The sequence below is a fragment of the Corylus avellana genome, chromosome 6, assembly GCF_965113065.1.
Source record: "Corylus avellana chromosome 6, dhCorAvel1.hap1.2, whole genome shotgun sequence".
Taxonomy (NCBI): domain Eukaryota; kingdom Viridiplantae; phylum Streptophyta; class Magnoliopsida; order Fagales; family Betulaceae; genus Corylus; species Corylus avellana.
The window spans coordinates 22281985-22295697 of record NC_142495.1 but is presented as its reverse complement, the minus strand read 5'-3'; the positions used below and the strand labels follow the sequence as shown (position 1 = coordinate 22295697).

The window sequence follows — 13713 nt, the reverse complement described above, 5'->3', positions numbered from 1 at the left end:
CTGGTGTTAATATTTTTCTCATCTCATCTTAGAAATTAACCATTAAATTTGTGGACTTATGTAAACCCCACATAAATCAATGGTAGATCCCACAAATCTAATACTTGATCTATTAAATTTGTAGGAGAATATAGAGAAAATATGGACAAATTATTAAGACTAATCATTTCTCATATCAAAACTGACTTGCATATGTTAGACTTCAACAACAAAATAACAACTTCTTAAAATTTGATTAGTGAAAAAAAGGGGGGGGAGGGGGGGGGGGGGGGGGGGGGGGGGGTTGTAAATTATCCTTTCCCCCCATGAACTACCACTCAATGACCATATATGTACCCCTATCAGCAACCAACTTTACATTACGATCCCATCAAACTACCATTGTGTTACCAAAACCCCCTTTCGACAGTCAAGGTCGTTAAGTCGGATGGTCAATCCATCACGTGCGCGTCACATGCCTTGAATGCATATGCATTTTTTTTTTGGGTAATTATCCTTTCCCCCCATGAACTACCATTCGATTACCGGCCATATACCCTCATTAACTACCAACTTTACGCGCACGTGATGGGTTGACCGTCCGACTTACTGACCTTAATTGATCGAAATGGGGTTTTGGTAGTGAAAGGATATTTTGATGGGTTCGTAATGTAAAATTAATAATTGATGAGGGTATATTGTAATCGAGTGGCAATTCATGGGGGGAAAAATGATAATTACCAAAAAAAAAAAAAAAAAAAGTAACCAATCAATTTCTGAAAAAATATTAATTTATTAGATATGGTATACCTTATCTAATAAATTAATATTTTTTATATATTAATCTCGTGATCTTATATATTAATCTTGTTAAGCTATTATTATTATAAGGGATAAATATTGCAAAATTGGTCATTGTGGTTAGCTTAAATTATAAATCACACACACTCAGATATAAAAAATAATTTAGAGGTCCATGTAGTTGGCCTAAATCACAAATCACTCTCCGTAGTATAAAAAATAATTCATAGGTCTTCAGGGTAGACCAAAATAATAGTTTATTTCTTGAAATCAATTTTCATGCTTTAAAGACAAATGTCACTATAATAAATGGACTAAACTGATTTTCTTCAACTTAATTTGAATTAAAACTTAGTCACAATTTATTAACTTGAATGTTGTTTTTATTTATTTTTCAAGGGTTAGAAGATGTGATGGTCAAATTCTCGCAAAATGCTCCCAAACCATGACGAGGAAGGTGAAAAGGAGAGAGCGTTATACACATAGTAAAATTTTAGGGATAGAATAGATTAGGTTAATTTACTTTAGCAATATAAAGTAGAATGAGGGATGATGTGTAATCTTAGCTGATGTCATAAAATGATGTGAAAAAATTTTGTTGTCATTTTTTAAAGTCAGAAATTAATAATATGTGTCGCGTTTTTATTGGGTATGACGTGAAAAAGTTACGTATTCTGTTAAGTTACTTAACATAAATTGATTTTAGGAAGTTAATTGTTATTTTGGTCTACTTTGAGGACCTATAAATTATTTTTTATACCACAAGGAGTAATTTGTAATTTAGGCCAATCTTAAAAACTAATTTTACATTTATCCCTTATTATTATTAGCTATCTATATCATCCCGTGTTCATGGTATTCTTTCTCATAATTAAGTTGTTGAAATATAATATTTTTCTTATCTTCAAACTGAGAGATATTGTTCGTGACCCTTATTTGGTCCAATGATTATGGGAAGAAGGGATTGATTGCCGTGTTTGAATGTTTAGGGCAATGGCCAGATAGAGATAGCCTTCTGACTCTTCTGAAATAGGGACTCTTCATAATGAAAGTGAAATTGAGGAGGAATATGCATTCATTATATTCCAGCACATGGGACAAGCACCTCTAGACTATTTTTAGTGTTTTTTTTTTCCAAATATTTGTCATCTTACATGGAAAAATGACTTCTACTGCCCCCAGCGAAGTCGAGGTAAATTTTTCTCACCGGTGAACGTGCTCATAGGGCTAACTAACCGTTTTTATCCACAACTACCATTATCTTTCTTCTTTTTTCTTTTTTGCTTTTTTTTTTTCTTTCTTTTTATTTTTTTCTGGAAATCTCACAAGTATATTTGACAAATGACAATAACTCAAGTGCCACTAGCAAGCCTTAAATCATGCAATACTAGCTGTTGCTCCATGCGATATTAGACTCTAGACCTTATTAATTAGTTTCCTTTCTTTTATATTGTAATCCCATTCTCACTAGTGTATATAATGTCTGGTAGAATAAGTCTTCCAAAGACGAAAATCTCTTTTTATCTTTACATTCAAAGTAAATACATGTTCATCTATCTTTAATCTACTATTGGAATTCAGTTTTTATTTTTTATTTTTTATGAAAGTAACACGTGTGTGTATATAATTATGTAAGAGTTAAATGCTTTTTTTGGTAGTTGTGGTAAGAGCCATTATCAAATAGCTACTTTGGTTTCAAAATGTATTACATGTGATACCTGTTGTAAGCTAAAATACTAACTTGCATCTTTGGTTCAGGTTTTGTCTATTTTTCTAACTAAGATTCACATCAACACGCTTAAACGCGAGACATGTACTAGATGAATTTTTAATATTTATTGAAACATTAAAAAATAAAAAGTAATTTTATGGTTTTCCTTTCTTTGGCCTTTTTCCCAATCGTTACTTCTGCCTATAAACCATAAGATAATACTAGATATCTCAACACTTTTTCCCAAATCCCTTTTCCCAAATGATTTGGTCCATTCAATAAATAAATAGATTTATATTGCTTTTTTTTTTTTTTTTTTTCTTAAATGAATGTGGGGTCAAAATCATTTGGAAAAGAGAATTTGAGAAAAAGTGTTAGGTTGCCTAGTAGCCCTCTAAACCATATAATTTTCCTTAGATCCGGTTAAATGAAATGGTGAGGATCCTTATCCTTTGTTCTCTTCCATCAACATTAAATGCCAAATATCATTCGCTTTCAGCTACATCTATTGTCCCTTTGAAAATACCATTTATCTGTCACCCTTGATTAATCCCGTCCAATATGAGCCATTGAATCTAAATCCTTGTGCATTTAATCCCCACCTGCAAACACACATTTTCCAATTAATCCTTTTAATCTCGAACTGTCCCTTCCTTGTGACCCTGCCCGGCCAGAGGCCTATCCACAAACCATAATTTTTTTTTTAATTCTTATAAAAGTTTACTAAATAAATAATAGTTCAAAGTGCTAAATTACATTTTTTCCTAGAAAATAATAACAAACCATAAGTAAACTATCTAGCTACTAAGCAATTAAGCCTAGCTTTAACACACTACCAAAAAAAAAAAAAAAGGGTTCTCTAGGCGCCCAAAAAGCGCTAGGGAAGAGAAAACAAATGTTGTGAATTGTAATCCCGGCGTTTGGTGTTAACACCGTGTTAAACAGTGTCGGCAAAGCTTTTTCCCGTCGTTTTGAGCGAACACTGATGAAGATAATCTCAAGGACGATGTCTTCTGCAAATGCTGGAGAAGGAATATGTATCAGTGTCATCTGTCAACGCCGGTAAAGGAGGATGCCAGCATTTTCTGCAAACACCGGAGAAGGAATATGTGTCGGCGTCATTTGTTGACGCCAACAGAGGAGGATGTGCCGGCGTCCTCTGTCAACGCCAACAAAGGTTGTTGTGCCAGCGTTTTAGTTTGGCCGGACCACCCCATTGGGCCAAGCTAAAAAAAAAAAAAAAATTAATGGGGTGGCCAGACCACCCCTGCTGGGCCATGGGGTGGCCGAAGCCACCCAAGGCCAACAGGGGTGGTCCGGCCACCCCTTATGGGTTGTCCGGCCAACCTTAGTTTTTTTTAAAATATTTTCTAATTTTTTATTATTTTTATTTTTATTTTTATTTTTTTAAAATCTAAAATAATATTTTATTATTAATTTTAGTTAGTGGACATGTGTCCTATTTATGACTTTAGAATTTCTAAGAAGAAATCTTAGCCATAAACTAAATATTCTCATCCATTTTGAACTAGAGATGATCCTATTCCCCAAATGAAATGGTGAGGATGCTTCTCCTTTGTTATCTTCTATCAACATTAAATGCCACATACAATTCTCTTTCAGCAACATTTATTGCCCCTTGAAGCTAAAAAAAAAAACATTTATTGCCCCTTCGAAAATATAATTCATCTGTCGCCCTTGATTAATCCCCTTTAATGCCCACTTGCCAACACACATTTTCCAATTCAACCTTTTTAATCTCAATCTTCCAATCGCTCGAAATTTAATCCAAACTATCCATAATTCTTACAACTATAGACTTTCAAAGTCTGATACAAAGTAATTCTATAAGTCATTTTTGTGCTTCTCTTGCGTCCCTCCAAGAATGATGTGGCTATTAAAATCACCATTAAGCTTGTAATTGATAATTATTGAACTTTGATCAAATAGTGATGTTAATAGCCACATCATTTTTGGAGGGACTTAAGAGGGATACAAAAGAGATTTTTAGAATTACTCGTCTGATACACCTTCCAATCGCTCTAGAAGTCACTCTTATGTTCATCTTGTGTTACTCTAAGAATGAGGTGGCTTTGAAATCACAATTTCATCAAAATTCAATAATGATCAATCACAAGCTCCATAATAATTTTAGAAGCCACATTATTTTAAAGTGACACAAGAGAAATACAAGAGTGACTTCTAGTATTACTCCACTAATAGTCTACCAAACCAGCTCTCACAATTTCAATTTTAATGGGTAAAACAGTAAACTCAACTCAGATAGAGGGGTTTAAAGTAAGTGAGGTCTATTTCTGAGATAGTACTATAATAAATAATTGATCATAATATAAATCACTAATTAATGAATAATTTGTTTCAAATTTTTTTTTTTTTTTTTTTTGGTTAATAACTTTTTTGGTACCTGAGTTTTCACTTTTTGATTTTTTCTCCCCTGAGTTTTAAAACATGACAAATCTAGTACCCAACTTATGGGGAAAAGACAAAATCAATACCTCTGTTAGTTCCGTCAGTCCTAATTAACGGGTTTAATAGGAAAATCAACAAGGAAAGCTTAGAACTAGTCTCTGAAATTACCCGAAAGAACTTGGACATGTAATAGTGTCTGAAATAAAATAAATTCTTGTCAACTCGGCAACACATTCTTTCCCTTGTTTTCTCGGCAACCAAACAGTGGCAGCTCGGTTTTTTTTTTTTTTTAAATTTTTTTTTAAATTTTTAATTAATTTAACTTTTTAGGGTTCCAAGCTTTCCTTGTTGATTTTCCTACTAAACCCGTTAATTAGGACTGACGGAACTAACGGAGGTATTGATTTTGTCTTTTCCCCATAGGTTAGGTACTAGATTTGTCATGTTTTAAAACTCAGGGGGAAAAAAATAAAAAAGTAAAAACTCAGGTACCAAAAAAGTTATTAACTCTTTTTTTTTTTTTTTTTTCTAATGTTTCAACAAAGTTAGAATGTGCAGAACAATGGTAATTACATTAAAAAAAAAAAACATAAAAACATTAATGGAAAGTTGAACTGAATTGATCAAGAGAACACAACAAAAAGACAAAACGAAACCTGAGGAATTTTTTTTATTTTTTTTTATTTATTTTTTTTTCACTAATCAAAACGAAACCTGAGGAATTTTTTTTTTTTATTTTTTTTTTCACTAATCAAATTTTAAGAAATTGTCATTTTGATGTTGAAGGGGCACATATGCCCGTTAGTTTTAATATTTTCATATGGCAATGTTCATTTGAATAAATATTAATTTATTAGATATGGTAATTGTGATCTTATATATATATATTAATCTTGTGAAGTTATTGTTATTAGTTATGTATATCCTCGTGTGTTGGAGGTATTCTTTCTCATAAGTTGTTGAAATCTAATATTTATCTTATCTTGAAATTGAGAGCTCTTCTTTGTGGTTCAATAATTATGGTACGGAGGGATTGATTGCCGTGTTTGAAGGTTTGAGTCAGTGGCTACGGACAGTCTTCTAATCTAGCTAGGGACCCTTCTCCTTAATTTCCACTCTCACATGAATTGGTGGCCTCAATTTCCACGTTACAGTGATGTGCCTCCATTTATTCTATCACCTTAAATGGAAAAATGACCTCTACTGCTCCCCACCCAAGTCAACGTAAATTAATTGTCCCCTCCTTATGACCCTGCCCAGATGCCTATCCACAAAAATTATAATATTTTATTTTATTTTTTTAATTTAATTTAATTTTTTTTTAATTTCTTTGTTATACTTTTTCATAAACTTTCGCATCAACTTAATCAAGAAAAAATAAAAAAGGGAAAGTATTTGAGTTATTGTCAAATTATACCATATTTTCCATATTAAAAGTGTCACTTTTTAAAATTTAAAGGTGTAATTGCAAAATAAATAATAATTCATATAGTTAAAATATATATATTTTTCGATACAAATTAATAACAAACTTCTACTAACACTAAGTAAGCTATCTACGTACTAAGCAATTAAGCCTTTAACATCTTTAAACTGCATATATATATATATACAGACTCAGTAAGGTACATGCATGATCACCACTATATATAAATAGAAATTAACAGAGATTTTTACCCAACAAAAAGAAAAAACAGAAACTGGAGAATTTATTTATGTCTTTCTCATAATATTTTCCTTGTCTTCAAATTGAGATCTCTTTCTTTGGGTACTTATTTGGTCCAATAATTATTGCACGGAGGAATTGATTGCCGTCTAGTGTTGCCTTCAAGACCATTATCCCAAAACAAAATCTCAAGCTCATCATGTATTTCAATTTTCGCGAATATATTAGAGAGAGTCATAATAGGGAATGCTGGAGAGTGAATTAAACTTCCCCTTTTGTGCAGACATGTCACAAAAAAAAAAAAAATTAAGTCAAGTTGTCTCCGGATGAAACTCCCTTTAGATCGGATAAGCTCTAGTACTCTTGTTTCTTCTTGAACATATAATTAATTTGTTAAAAAAAAAAAAAAAAAAACACTTTAATAGGGAACCGTTAAACAGCAAACAAGAGTACATGAACAGATATATGACTAACCTGAACTCATAATAGTATCACAGATGTCCCAATTACTAACAAGCTATATATCTATTATCGCACGCGGGAGAAATACTAGAAATAGAACAAGGCTCAACCCGACATGAACCACAATGTCTTGATTAGGAGCAATTTATTTTATTTTTATTCAAAAAAGATTTGAGGGAGAGACCAATTATGGTTATTCTACCTGGGCATGACCATAGTAGCACCAATCCGCGGGAGACTGCTCATGAGTGACCTAGACGGCGGAAACCGCAAGCGCACTTTCAAGACCAACCGAGCCATAGCTTAACCACCAGCTCCACCAGTGCATCAAAGAGAATCAGGGCAGTTTATACTTATCAGACATAAGGATTCTCTATTGCGGAAATTCGAGCCTACACCCTAATACTTACCTAACTACTTGAGAATTTTTTTTGGCCATTGAACCACCACAACCACTTGATTAGGAGCATTAATTCCACATAAACATTATTTGGTTAGGCATACGTACACTCTTCATATTGTTACTGAAAATATGAGGATTAAGGTTTCTGCAATTCTCTAAAATTGCAAGGCTAAGAGTTCATTCAATTGAGATCATTCATTATAAATGAATGGTTTAGAGTATGTCACGTAACCATTAATAATAATAATAATAATAATAATAATAAAACAGAAAAAGGTTAAGGGAGATGGTTCAATTATCCAGTAAACTATTTTTGGGTAGTTGGCCACCGTGATGTGGGACAACACAATAAATAATTGGTCTTTTAATTTTATTTTCGTTTATTTATTAATGAGACTGTTAGGTTTTTAAATTGGCTAATTCATTGACAAAATAATTTTGGATGTAATTTGTTTTTGGGACAATTTAATCAAGGCATAATTGTGAAGGACTTCCCCATAAACTCATCTGTGATAGTGTCTGAAGAGCGTACAGACGATGTGTTCTTTGATGACCACCGACACACTCGTCTACAAACTCATCTTATGTACATATGAAGAAGATATCTAGAGAAAATCTATAAGATGTGGTTAAGCTTAATTAATCAAAATAGCAAACAATTATGATGTGGTTAAGTTTAATCAATTAAGGAAATGAGCAAATCGGAATTTCTTTAGTTGAAGTTAAAATCTTATTTGATTTATTTTCGTATTCTGCACATATCTTCGTATTTTGACCACAACTTTCGGCTCAAGTATTGAAACTAGTGGCATTGGAAAGTTAACTCCAAATTCGACAAATTACTGTGAAATAAAATTTTTCTAATTCGGATGTTTACTATACCAAAATCGTCATGAAATACAAAAACGAAAATATGGATGAATCCTATTCTAATTAGTATTAGGTTTTCTTCTTATTTCAATTAGTCTATATATAGGGAACTGCTATGTACAAAAAAGTAAAGATTTTTAGACTAGAATACATGTGCTAAGAAAATAATTAAAATATTGAGTGTTAGAGTTAGTTTCTCTTAAAGTAAAAGGTCGTGCCTTCATTACATCATAGATCGTGAACAAATTGGAGGTTCCGGTTAAGGAGGTACACTATAAGAATATTGTCGAGCTAAGAGACATGCGTGAAGCTTGTTGATTTGATAGAATTTAGGATTTGCAAAGGGTTGTAAGTCTCTGTGTACCTATAATTTGAATCTTCTTATAGTGATTTTCTAGGTTTTGCAACCCTTGAGAGGTTTTTATTTTTAGAGAGTTCTCTAAAGAGTTTCCTCTTCATCACCAAAATATTTGGGTCGATTGATTTATCGCTTTTATTATTTTTGGTGATTGATTGCTGCATGATTCATATTTTTAGTTCTACTATATTTGATTAAAACACTTATTCGCCTCCCTCTAGGTGTGTTTGGATGCTAGTGTGATTTTTCAGAGGATATAAGTATTTAATTTTTAAGAGTTTGAGATTTATTTGTATTTCACAATGGACTTAATTGAACCAAAGACAATCAATTTAGGGGTAAAGTTAGGGTTAGTCAATGTTATGGAGTTTTTTACAAGATTACATTTATATACATATTTGAACAACACCCATAGATGACTTTTAAAATCATCATTGGATTAAAATTCAATAAAGATTCATCTCATATCCAATGGTTATTTTAAAAGTTACATATGAGTGTGGAAAAATTGGTGTGAAGAGGTGGGAAGCAAAACTAAGCTTTGGTGGAAACTAAGCACAACCTTCCAAATTCCAACCTTTGTTGCAAATTCCAATAAAACCCACGAAGCAAAACTCAAATCATACATCTGATTCCCAACCACCAATCAACAGCCAAATGCAACGTAAAGCCACAACCCAAAACGCTCAACACCTCCCAAAGAAACCCAAGAATCCCAGAAATAAAAATTTCACGATGTCTACAAGAGAAACCCAACAAATCCCAGAAAACAAATGGCTCCTAATACAGGAAAACAAAGGAAAATAAAACTGCTAACGTGTCAAACCGATACGTCAGAAAATTCTGACGTGTCAGTCAGACACGTCAGAAACTTTTGACGTGTCGAACGTTGACATGTCAAAAATTTTTAAATTTTAACTTTATTTAAATAAATTATTTAAAAATTAAATTTGATTAAATTTTACTAACATGTCAAAAGTTGACACGTCAATAAATCCTGACGTGTTACTTTTGACATGTCAGTAAAATATTTGTTGACGTGCCAGTTTTAGCACGTCAGCATTTACTGACGTGACAAAAAACAAACGCTGTTTGCCACGTCAGAAAATGACCTGTTTTTTGTAGTGTAAATATACTACACTTGTGCATTTAATGCCTACCTGTCAACACACATTTTCCAACTGAACCCTTTTAATCTCAACCTTCCAATCGCTCCAAATTTAATCCAAGCTGCCCATAACTATTACAACTCAATAGGCCTGTAAATGAGCCGAGCCGAATATTAGCAAACTCGGCTTGGCTCATTTAGGAAGACAAATAAACGAGCCGATCTCGAGCTTGAGCCGAGCTTGAAACCCATGGCTCAAGATCGGCTCATTAAGGAATTTGACACACTCGGGATCGAGTTCGGGACCGTGAAAGGGCACTATCGAGCCGAGTCGAGCCCTCGATTGGCTCGAGCTCGGGTTGGATAAAAAAATTAAAACCTTGTGATACCGAGCTCGAGCCCGAGCTCGGTTAAAAGCTCGTTTGAGCCTTAAACGAGCAGCTCGGCTCGTTAAGATTAATATTCACTAAAACAATTAAAATTCAACACTTAATCTTATAAGATATTAAGATTCCAAAAGTCAATTATAAATCATCTAAGATTCACTAAATCAGGTCAAATTCAGGATAATTATATTTATAAGTTATAACAGAGCCATGATTCATGGGAAAACCTAAAAATAAGAACTTGCTTATTGCAGAAATTATAAAAACATGAAATTAGGCCTTCCAAATTACAATCAACTTCAAATGGAAGAAAACAAATTAAATGACAAACAAAATTACAAACAGAATTACAAATCAAATTGAAGAATTAAATTACAAACAAAATTACAACTAGAATTACAAATAAAATTGAAGAATTTACAAATGACTTAAATGCGTGAAATGATCAAAAGGCAAAATTCATCTAAAGAGACTACAAACTACAACCTAGCCACCAGCTGCCAGCCTGCCAACACCACACTGCATTCAATGAAAAAATAGATCAATAGCATAAAGATATAAACATGATATTTATAAGCACAATTTTATGAGATTTTCAGACTATAAAATACAGAAACTTAAAATTACCAATTTTATGAGATTTTCTATGTCATTATGTCATTCTATACTGTTATGCAAATAACTTAGAAGATTGAAACCTAACCTTTGTCATTTAGCACATATTGTCGTGGTTTCGATACTGTTTTGACAAAGAAAAAAAATAGTATCAGTGTTTGAAAACATATATAGAATTAAAACTTAGCATTTCTTTTACAGTTTGAGATCCCGAGTAGACTATCACAGAGCACCCCAAAGAACACCCGAACACATAATCAAAATCAAAGTAATATGGTCTTATTTTGATTTGAAATCGTCAAGAAAAAATAAAAAGAAGCAACCAGATTATGCATTGGAACGTACCTTTGGGCGATCGGCTTTCACGAAGATGGAAAACCCTCAAACTTAGAATCCCAGAGGAAGACCTTCAAACTCATACCCAATGTACAAACAATCAAGCCAAAATCTATCACAGTCAAACAAAAATCAATGAAAGAGAAAGAGATAGAGAGTGTTTTGATCTAGGATTTCATCTGAAAATTGAAGCAGCTGCTGAGAGAGCGAGAGATAGAGAGAGGGTTTTGAACTTTTGTTTTGGGGTTAGGGCTGCTGGAAGCTTGAAAGAGATGAATCAACGGCTTGGGATTAAATCAAGTTACATCCGACGGCTATAATTATAAGATGAAAAGTTTCAAATTTCAAATAATCATAATAATATAGTATGGGTAATTTCATATGAGCTCGCTTATTAGCTATCTAATAAATGATCTTGACCATTTATTTTGATCCTTATCTTATCATTCAATAAAGGACGTTGGATTAACTCAATCAGGGGAAGCTTACAACGATTCGAATGCACCATATAACTCCTACGCAATTAAATGGTTTACAGCTGTCGTCCATTGAATGCATCCAACGGTTTAGATTTCATCACAAAATGTTGGACGGCTGAGACAGCCTGCGTGCAAAACGAGATTGCTGCAGTCTCGCAGACCGTGCATGTGTGGGGGAGTATGAGAGTGAATTTATCCTCCGCGTGCGTGAGTTGGTGAATCCGGTTCCATGCGTTATCCAATAAATGATCTTGAGCGTTTATTTTGATCTTTATTTTCGAATTAAATTCAGAACGACGGATTTGTGAGCTCAAGGTGTTATGTGGAACATCATATAACTCTCACATTAGGAATGGATTACAGCTGTATTCCATTTATCAAATCCAACGGTTATTATTAAATCAATTAAAATCGGACGGCTAGGATTCTAAGATGAAATATTTCAAATTTCAAATATTCAGAATAATCTAGTATGGGTGATTTTAGATGAGCTCGCCTCTTAATTATCCAATAAATGATCAAAACCGTTACAATTAAATACAAATTTGTATCAATTAAATCACAGCCGTTTAATTGACTAAAGTACGCAGCAAACTGTGCTTGCAATAGTACCCCATAAAAACTCTAAAACAAAATTTTAATTAAATACTAAATAGGTTTAAAAATGGTTGTATTATTTATCATTATTTAGTAGTGTATAATGTCTAATTGTTTTAGTGTTTTAAGTCTCATAATCCTAATTAATATGTCATTAAGACAAAAACAAGTAACATATATAGACTATGGTTCATAAACATAGCTACTTTACATATTAAATTTGAAATTTGTAATTAATATATCATACACTAATACATTAAACCTATTATTAATAACATAGTCTCATATAAATATAATGCTAGTTATACCCTTAATTAATTAATTGTATACATATTAAATCTATGATTATTATTGATTAATAATATAGTCTATAAACATAGTTACATTCACGACTCACATTTTCACATACTATTAGTATTATCAAATAATGTCATTATGTCACACACACTAATCACTATTATCATATTATATGTAGTGTTATTTACTCTTTCAAAAAAAAAAAAAAAGTATTATTTACAATTTTAATTAATATGTTAACTTGTTATACTTAACACTATTAATATATAACATACTAACTTACTAAATACTAAGTGACTAACTATACCAAGTGACTAACTAGTAGTGTAATAGTAGTAATTAATAGTTAATATTAATAACTTATCATGTTAAATTATTTAGTTATCAACTTATCCCTAGGTTACTAACTAAGTAACTAGACTAACTAGTAGTCTATAATGTCTAGTTGTTTTAGTGTTTTGAGTCTCCTAATCCTAATTAATATATCTCTAAGACAAAAACAAGTAAGTAACATATATAGACTATAGTTCATAAACATAGTTGTCATTAATTACATATTAAATTTGAAATTTGTAATTAATATATCATACATCAATACATCATATATGTAATAATTTATAATCAACTTTGTATATTGTGTTACATGTTAGTAACTTTGTAATAATTTCAAATCATATTGATTCATATATGATATATTATATGATTCATATATCATAAATGTAATAATTAATATGTTAAATTGTTACAATTAAATTATAATAATGTCACACACTATTAACTAGCAACAAGTAACATAATTAGTATATAACTAGTTGCTCGGGAAAAAAAAAAGTATATAACTAGTTAGTAGTTACATATTAACTACCTTTGTAATTACTTATAAGTTTTAACTTATAAGTTATATCATACATTCTCATTCTTATGTTTTGTAATTTAGTATATATTAAGTATTAAGTATTAACTAAGTTATTAAATTACAAAATTATAACTATGATTAATAACATATTCCATATAATGTTAGTTATACCCTTAATTAGTTAATTGTGTACACATTAAATCTATAATTAATAACATAGTCCATATAATGCTAGTTATACCCTTAATTAGTTAATTGTAGACATTAAACCTATAATTAATAACATAGTCCATATAAATATAATGGTAGTTATACCCTTAATTAATTAATTGTAGATATCAAACATTTTTTATTTTTTG

At 31.5% G+C, this 13713-nt stretch overlaps 1 long non-coding RNA gene across 1 annotated transcript; it reads right to left on the bottom strand.

Moving 5' to 3' along the window:
• Window positions 1-10406: 10406 nt before the first annotated feature.
• On the bottom strand, window positions 10407-11328 carry LOC148585043 (uncharacterized). Its single transcript, XR_015912747.1, has 3 exons — window positions 11135-11328; window positions 10878-10913; window positions 10407-10693 (listed from the first exon to the last, which is right to left on the bottom strand). It is a non-coding gene; the product is annotated as an uncharacterized LOC148585043 (long non-coding RNA).
• Between the last annotated feature and the right edge of the window lie 2385 nt (window positions 11329-13713).